Source organism: Phyllobates terribilis, unplaced genomic scaffold (assembly GCF_046119375.1).
Source record: "Phyllobates terribilis strain yellow unplaced genomic scaffold, ASM4611937v1 Scaffold_2__4_contigs__length_985480577, whole genome shotgun sequence".
NCBI lineage: Eukaryota > Metazoa > Chordata > Amphibia > Anura > Dendrobatidae > Phyllobates > Phyllobates terribilis.
In genome coordinates, this window is record NW_027362762.1 from 359,818,739 (window position 1) to 359,827,902 (window position 9,164).

Below are 9,164 nucleotides of genomic sequence, written 5' to 3' on the forward strand. Positions count from 1 at the left end.
TTGCTCCATTCATTAAGAAAAAAAAAATACTCACCTCTCCTCGCTGCCGCTGCTCTGTGCCGGACTCCTCAGCTTCGCCGTCTTCCCGCTCTCTGCACTGTAACTCTCAGAGCAGAGAGAGCACTATAGTGATGTCACCGCGCCCTCTGCCCTGACACGTCACAGTGTCAGAAGACACGGAAGATGCCGGAACTGTGAAGGAACGGGGAGAGGTAAGTATTGGAAGTGCCGGGGCCATGAGCAAGCGGGGGGGGGCCAACTCACGCTCCCCATAGCGTTCTGGGGTCCCCGGCAGCGAGTGGGCCAACCCGCTTGATCAGGGCCCCAGTACTTGTCCGGGTGCGCCGGGTGCTGACGCCGGCCCTGAGTGGGGCCATCACTCGAGTATAAGCCAAGGGGGGCTTTTTCAGCATAAAAATGTGCTGAAAAAGTCGGCTTATACACGAGTATATACGGTATTCTACAGTATATTGTTGAGTAAGCAACTCAGTAGCAATTAGAATATAAAATATGGAATATAAAAGTCCTAAGACATAAATCACCAAAATTTGTTTCCATGCAACTATAGTTAGCATTATATGTGGATGTGCCTATCTAGTTCTTTCTGATGCATACCATCATACTCCAAAATACTCCTAATACATCATTAATATCCTCCATCTGTATCCTACACATATATATATTTGAGCAATGCAAGAAAGGCTATGGTCATAAAGTGTTCAGTTGGGGTTTTGTTGTTTTTGGCAACAGAAATGTGAGAAAAACCATTATATAAGGCTACGTTCACACGTTCAGTATTTTACCTCAGTATTTGTAAGCCAAAATCAGGAGTGGAAAAGTATAATAGAAACACGTGCACCACTTCTGCATATTTCACCTGGTTTTGGCCTACAAATACTAAGGTAAAATACTGACCAAATACTGATCACTTGGCCTTAGGCTGTGTGCCCACGATCAGGAATAGCAGCATTTTGGACTCAGCTCACCTGCGCTGCGTCCACAATGCTGCATTCAATCATGCAGTTAAATCTGCATGTGTTCATTGAACAATGTGGATTTAATGCATCTAATAAGTCTATTCTGGAAATTTTTATAGCGGAGACAGGATACACAATACATTATACACAAGGACCTGTTGAAGCCCCAGTTGGTGAGAAATGGTTGGTGTCCTGTAAGCATTCCATTCACTCCTGCAAACCCTATGTTTTAATTCTCTAGTAAAGAAGAAACATTTTAAAGGAGGATGAGCGCGAGTTTTCCTCTATTTTTTCATGCAATGCTGTTCATGCTATTTTACACGCACCCATGTTCCTGCAAGGTCTGGTTCCCTGCTTATTCTTTGCATTAAATGGAGTATCTGTGGATGGTGTCAGCACACACCTTTGTTACATACTACAATGTATGGGTGTGGTAACCTCATGTGTTGTAAAGGCAGAGGATTTTACTCCTGGCAGTGTATAATGTGGCCACAGTGGCCAAGTCTTCCCTTCTCAAATTACACACACACGAAATTCCACAATATAAGGTTTGCAGAGTAGCTGCCTCTAAGTAGAGGATGATGGTGGTGGTAGTAGTTTGTGCAACTGAGCCCCAATCATGAAGAAGCCGTAAGAACTTAAGCAGAAGTCTCTTTACTTATGATAATGGGGCAAATTATTATTTACAAACAGTAGGGAATTGGTGTACCGGGTTACACTCATGTTTGAAGATTGCTCTGTACCTGCAGACAGGCAGATCTCTGTAAACACTTGTTTCATTAAATCAGAATATTTCTTCCTCAGAGCTGTGCTTTGATTCTGCCCTGAGGTAATTTTTCCTAGAGGTGCAATAGGAATCTTCCTAATATGAAGGCTGTCATCTTCCCTTACTTTATTAGTCCCCTTTTTAAGCTCAGCAATCAGGGTTTGTAGGAAACTCCTTCACCTACAAAATGGCTTCCTCTTCACAAAATGTCTGACCACCAACTGTCACCTCAATTCTTAACTACCTCACAGGATTTAGCTCCTCCCACTCTCATGTGACTCTCACAGTTGCATTCATTGGCTGACTGCCCAGAAGCGTTTGTTTCAGACGTTTCCGCATACTTAACAGATCTGGGTCACATGATCAAGTCTATGAGGAGAAGATTAACCCTTTTTGTGTTGCCTGTCAGCAGGTCTCACAATGTGTTTACAATGTACAGTTTACACAAAAAAAATCACAGCATTTATATGGAACACATTATACATCCAGTACCCCATAGAAATGGCCATTTTGTGGGATACCACGTCTCCCCTCTTGAAGTGTGTCGTCCCTGACACATCCGCATCTGTAAAACAGAATGAAACAGCATACATGTGCACATATTCAATACATACTGTTGCTTAAAATATTTTTGGTTTCCTGAATACCTGTGAAGAAACGTAAAACCATGCAACATCTGAATACAAAGGTAAAATAACATGTAAACATAATGAGTCATTTTGGTCCTAGAGTAGGTTCTTGCAAGAACAATCCCCCACTTAGTGGGGAACGGGATAACAGCTAACCCATTATAACTTCTTTGCTTGGTCCCCGGGGGTGGTGGAGGTTCTAGAAGTCTCTTCTGGTACAATAGGGTTAGAAACTGGCGGAACTGGAACTTCCAGGGGTATACAAGTCTTGATCTGACTACGATGGACAACTTTTTCTTGCTGAGTGTCCTCCCGGGCAATTCTGTACACATCCACCTCTGGGAATGGGATACTGGTGATGACATAAGGGCAGGATTCCCACTGGTTATCAAGCTTGTTTGAGCGGTGGTTCTTTTTAGCCCAAATTCTGTCTCCAACTTGTAAGGGTTTCTTGCATTGAAATAATCCTCCTTCCTCTGGAGGACAGATTTCATTCGGTCTTCCACAATTTTGTTAGCTTCTTGGAGACGTCTTTGATGGTCTGCAACTCAATCTGTCTGTGATAGGAAGTTAGAGTGATCTTCCACTTGAACATTCAGCTGAAGGTCTGCAGGCAGTTTCACTGGATGGCCAAACATCAAGTAATATGGAGTGTAACCGGTGAAGCAGTGGGTGGTATTGTTATACAGGTAAGTTAACTCTTGGAGCAACTCAGGTCATTCTTGTCTTTCTTTGGTTGGAACATTCTTTAAAATCAAAGTTTTATTCATCCTTTCACACAGTCCATTGCATTGGGGATGGCATTAAGTTGGGCGAAGATTCTTGCAGCCATAGCGTGCACACAGTTCTTAGAATAACTTGGACTCAAATGCAGGACCTTGATCTGTCAGGATCTGCTCGGGGTCTCCATAAGACCTTACAAAATGTTTCCAAAATATTGTGGCAGTGGTCTGGGCAGTCTGGTTTCTGACAGGCACAGCCACAACAAATTTAGTATAGTGGTCAATAATTGTCAGACCATAGAGGTATCCAGTACGGCTGGGTTGCAGTTTCACATGGTCAAGAGCAACAAGCTCCAGAGGATGGTGAGTTTCAATGGGATGCAGCAGGACTCTTTGTTCCATACCTTCTTGGCTACTTAGAGTACATGAGACACATTCTTTGCACTATTTCTCAATGTCTTGGCGCATTCCTATCCAATAGAAGCGTTCTCTGAAGGGCATTTCAGTCTTTTGGCAGTCAGAGAGTCCTGATTGGCTGTGATAGGCCTCAAAGATGAGGCTGGCATCTTGTCTGGGTACAACTACTTGAAACACTCTCTCATGAGTGTGGGGGTTCACGGTGCATCAAACAAGCACTCCTTTGTGGAACTGCAGACATTTTTTTAGTCGCCATAATCAACAAAGTTCTGTGTCCGATTGTTTGTAGCCCACGGGTAGTTTTGGGAGTCTACATTCTAGTAACTTCCGTAGGTTTCTGAAAGTTCTGCTCTCCTTCTGGATTTCAGCCCAATCGTGGCTCACCGTGGATCTGGGGCTAGATTCCAAAGCTGTTTTTTTTTCACTCTCCGCACATTCTGTTTGGCGACATAGGAGTAGAAGGTGGGCATTTCTACTTCTTCCCACTTGTCTTCGTCAAAACGAGGTGTTTCTGTTGTGGGCAACCCGGACAGGGCATCAGCATTAGCATTTGATTGACCTGCTCGGTACTTCAGGATAAATTGGTTGTTGGCCAGGCGGGAGGCCATTCCTGCTCAAGGGCTCCAAGTTTTGCAGTCTGTAACTGGGACAATGGGTTATTGTTGGTGAAAGCGATGAAGGTGGTTGCAGCCAAATAATACTTACATTTTTCGGTGAGGCCCACACTAATGCAAGGAATTCCAACTTAAACGAACTGTAATTCTGATCATTTTTCTCGGTTGGATGGAGGAATCTGCTGGCATAAGCTAAAACTTTTTCTTTGTCATCTTAGACCTGGGCTAGCACTGCACCTAGTCCCATATGGCTGGCACCTGTATACAGGTGGAAGGAGATATTGTAGTTCGAATAAGCAAGGATCGAGGATTCAGTTAACTTTATCTTAAGTTCTTGGAAGGACAGTTCTAACTCTGGAGTCCATTGAATGGAGGGGCTTTTGTATGTCTTCCGGCATGGTTGTCCTTTTAAGAGATCTTGTAAGGGTGCAACACTCCGAGTAAAGTTTTTGATAAATCTTCTGTAGTAGCTGGCAAATCCTAGGAATCTGGGAACTTCTTTAACGGTAGTTGGGATGAGCCAGTCTTTTACCAAAGCAATCTTCTCAGGATCTGGAATAACTTCTTCTGCACTAACTACGTTCCTTAGGTATTGGACCTTGGGTTTTAGTAGATGGCACTTGGAGGGTTTGACTTTCAGGCCATGCTTGGCTAGGACTTCAAAGACCTCAGCAAGATGCTGGAAGTGTTTATTGTAGCTTTTGGAGTAGATGATTACATCATCTAAATACAGTAGCACAGTTTAAAATTTCTTGTGACCCAAGCAGCATTCTATGAGTCTATGGAAGGTTCCCGGAGCATTGCACAGGCCGAAGGGCATGCAATTAAATTCAAGCAAACCCATGGGAGTAGTGAATGCGGTCTTCTCTTGGTCCTCTGGGGCCATTGGTATCTGCCAGTACCCGGTGGTGAGATCTAGGGTGGAGAAATAGGCTGCTGATTTCATGACAGTCAAAGATTCTTCTATTCTGAGTAGGGGGTATGCATCTTTGTGGGTAATGTTGTTAAGTTTGTGATAATCCACACAAAAACAAATACTCCCATCCTTATTTTTAACAAGAACAATTGGTGTGGCCCAAGGACTGCAACTGTCCTGAATCACATCAGGAGAATGGGAACTAGCAGAAATGGGGTGCTCAATTGTACGGACTCTCCCGAAGTCAAAGGCAAACTTGCTGAATATATCCAGGTATTCTTTGGCAACTCTAAGTACTCCATCTTTTTGCTCGAGGGGGGTCTCTTTTGTGCCAATGTCAAGTTCGTGCCACCACTCCTTTTTAGTTTCTGGACTTGGGGAAGGTTTCACTTGGATAGAGCATTGGGACTCTTAGAGGATATCCTGATAATTGAGTCTACTCAGTTTTGCTACAGTATTATATTTACGCAGGGTCACAGTTTGGTCCCTGCAATTTATGAGATGCACCGGTACTCTACCGTGAGTTACAGGAGCCAAACTTCTTGCAGCTATGATGACTGTATCATCTTTGTGTTCATTTGTTTCAACTAGGACTTCATAGTCCTGACCCTGTAGACCCATCTTGGTTTTGCACCACACCATAGTTTCTGTTCGAGGTTTCAGGATTACAGACCTGAAGTCCATAATCTCCCCTCTTGAATTTGTGAATTTATGATGACTAACGAGTATGCAAAGTGTTTTCTGAATGATTCTCTTCATGGGGGACGCAGCATCAAGAGTGTAATTCATGCCTTCAATCAGTTCGCCAATTTTGTAGTACATTCATCCCTAAAATTACAGGTGGGAAATCGTCTTCTCCTGTATCGACTACAATAAAGTCTTGGTCCGGTAGTTCAGTTCTGCCAATTTTAAAAGTAGCTGTCCAGTAGCCCACTTGAGGAACAGGTTGTCCGTTACTAGCTATAATGTTGAGGTCAGCGGAGGTGATTTTTGCTAGCTGGTCTGTGTTCCAGTAATGTTTATATTGTAGTAGCTGGATGGTGGTTACTTGCGAGCCAGTGTCAAGTAGTGCTGGAAAAGGGATACGATATATTGTGATCGAAATGATGGGGCGATAGCCAACATATTTCATGCCCCAGTCAGGATCATCTGGACCTATGCATTCTCCTCCCAAGGGTCGGTCCTTGGCCTCAGGAAATTCTGGTTTAAAGACCGACATTCTCTATGTGACCACTATGGTTGCATCTGCGGCAAATCGGCTGACCTAAGGAATCAAATCTGTTAGTAGGTCTCCTATCTGTCCGTAGTTGTCCCTGGGACTGTAGGGTGGCACATTCTGGATAAAGCAAGGATGGTTTTCTTGACTGGGGGCTGGATGCTTCAAATCCTTTACTTCTTTGCATAAGAGTGCAAGGCTTTTGGTTAGTTCCGCAATTTGATTACGTATCTCTTCAGTAGGGCCTTCTACCTGTTGGGGAGCACACTGAACAACAGCAAGTTTGGCATGGCAAACACAGCACTTTCTTGGTCATTCAACCCTTTATCCCTTGGGCTCAATATTTTTATGGCAGATTCTTTAAAATCCAGGAAATCACTATCAGGATGTTGTAGTGCCAGCATTCTCAATTGTAGCTTGGTAGTATTAGACATTACTCCCTCAATAAACTGTTCCTTTAAAATTTTATCAGCATTAACCACTTGAGGGATCTGTTATGATCTGCAACAAGAACTAAGGAAAGATAGGGGAAAGCTGTCCCTACAGTAAAACTAAGCTGAATCCCTACGATGTAGCGGGCTGCCTGTTCCTAGTGAACAGACCCGCCTTCATCCTCGGCTAGTCTGAACGAAGACCTATAGAATTAAGGGAGGGGTCCCTAAAAGGACTAAGGACTGGGACAAAAATGGGACACCTCCTAAACAGAAATTGTTGTAGAACACAAAAGACAAACTGACAAAAAGTACTAGAGGTCCCAGAGGACCAAGCAAACTGACAGAGAAAGGCACCGAAGCACCAGGCTAGCAAAACAGTCAAACAACACTGAAGTCCAGCAAAGCCAGAAGGGCAGAGCTGGAATATATAGGCAGATGGTCACGTGACCGCAAAACACAAGATGGAAAAAACAAACAGGAGGGTTCTAACAGTACCCCCTTTTATGAGGATCTTCCCGATCCTCCAGGCCCATGCCTGTCCAGAAACCTCCTGTGGAAAGCTTTAACAAGCCTAGGAGCGGAGACATCATCTGTCCTTACCCAGGAGTTGTCTTCGGGACCGAAACCCTTCCAGGAGACAAGATACTGTAATCTCCCTCTATGCCATCTAGAATTCAAGATACGCGAAATTTCAAATTCGCCGTCTTCCACCACAGGGATAACTGTGACAGTGGCGTCCCTATCAGATACGTCAGCCTTTTTCAACAAGGAAACATGAAACACAGGATTAATCTTCCAGGAAGTAGGAACATCCAACCTAACAGCAGACGGGTTAACAACCTGAAGCACTTTAAATAGACCCACAAACTTAGGACCCAGTTTTTTAGAGGGAATCCTCAACCGCAGGTTCTTCGACGACAACCAAACCATGTCACCCACAGTAAACAAAACCTCTTTACATTTCCTGTCAAAATACTTCTTGGACTTCTTGTTAGCCTCTTGAAGGTTGCAACATACATTAGTCCAAACTCTCTCCAAATCACCGGAAAAATTCTCCTCCTCCAGCACCGCCGACCCTAATTTGGAGAACGAACCAAAAGACGGATTTCTCCCAGTACAACAAAAAAAAGGAGAACACCCAGCAGAGGAGGATGTATGATTGTTAAGAGCAAATTCTGCGAGATAAAGCATCGGCTTTAACATTCTTAGTACCAGGGATATAGGTAACAGAAAAATGAAACCGAGAAAAAAAAAGTGCCCACCTAGCTTGACGGGCATTCAAGCGCTGGGCAGCATCCAGATAGATCAAATTCTTATCATCTGTGAAAACCTGAATAGGAAATCTAGCGCCTTCCAAAAAATGACGTCAATGTTCAAACGCAAGTTTAATAGCCAGCAACTCCCAATTTCCAATATCATAATTCAGCTCGGTTTCCGAAAATTTCCTCGAAAAGAAGGCACAAGGATGCACTCCACACTTGTTCTCCTAATACAAAACTGCTCCGACCCCCACCGATGAAGCATCGACCTCAACCAAAAAAGGCTTGGTCTCATCAGGCTGCATAAGGATAGGGGCAGAGCTGAACCTCTCTTTGAGATACTCAAACGCTTCAATGGCGTCAGTAGTCCACTGGGCCGTATTCGCACATTTCTTGGTGAGATCGGTTAGAGGTTTAACAGTTACAGAACAATTCTTAATGAATTTCCTGTAATAATTGGCAAAACCCAAAAATCTCTGCATAGATTTCAAACCAATAGGCCTAGGCCATTCCTGCACAGCCTGAACCTTCACAGGGTCCATCTCAAAGCCCTCGCTGGAGTCAATGTAGCCCAAAAAACTAATTTTCTGCACAGCGAACTCACATTTCTCCAGTTTAGCAAAGAGTGAATTATCACTCAATAACTGCAAAACTTCACGTACACTCTGCCAATGGGACTCCAGATCTGGCGAATAAATCAAAATGTCATCCAAATACACAACCACATTCTTACCAATCAAAGGACTCAGGATGTCATTAATAAGGTTCTGAAAAAATGCAGGTGCATTGGTGAGACCAAAAGGCATCACCAGATTCTCAAAATGACCTACCGGAGTGTTAAAAGCAGTTTTCCATTCATCACCCTCCTTCACTCGTAACAAATTGTATGCCCCCCGGAGATCAATTTTGGAGAACCACTTGGCTCCCACTAACTGGTTAAACAAGTCAGGAATTAATGGCAATGGGTAGGAATTGCGTACGGTAATCTTATTAATTTCACGAAAATCCAGACATGGACGTAAACCGCCGTCCTTTTTTTTAACAAAGAAGAATCCAACTGCCACAGGCGACTTAGAAGGTCTAATGTGACCAGCAGCCAGACTAGTCTCTATGTACTCCTCCAAAGCCTTTCTTTCAGGGATAGTCAGATTAAACAAGCGACTTTTGGGAAGAGTAGCCCCCGAAACAAACTCAATGGCGCAATCATAATCCCT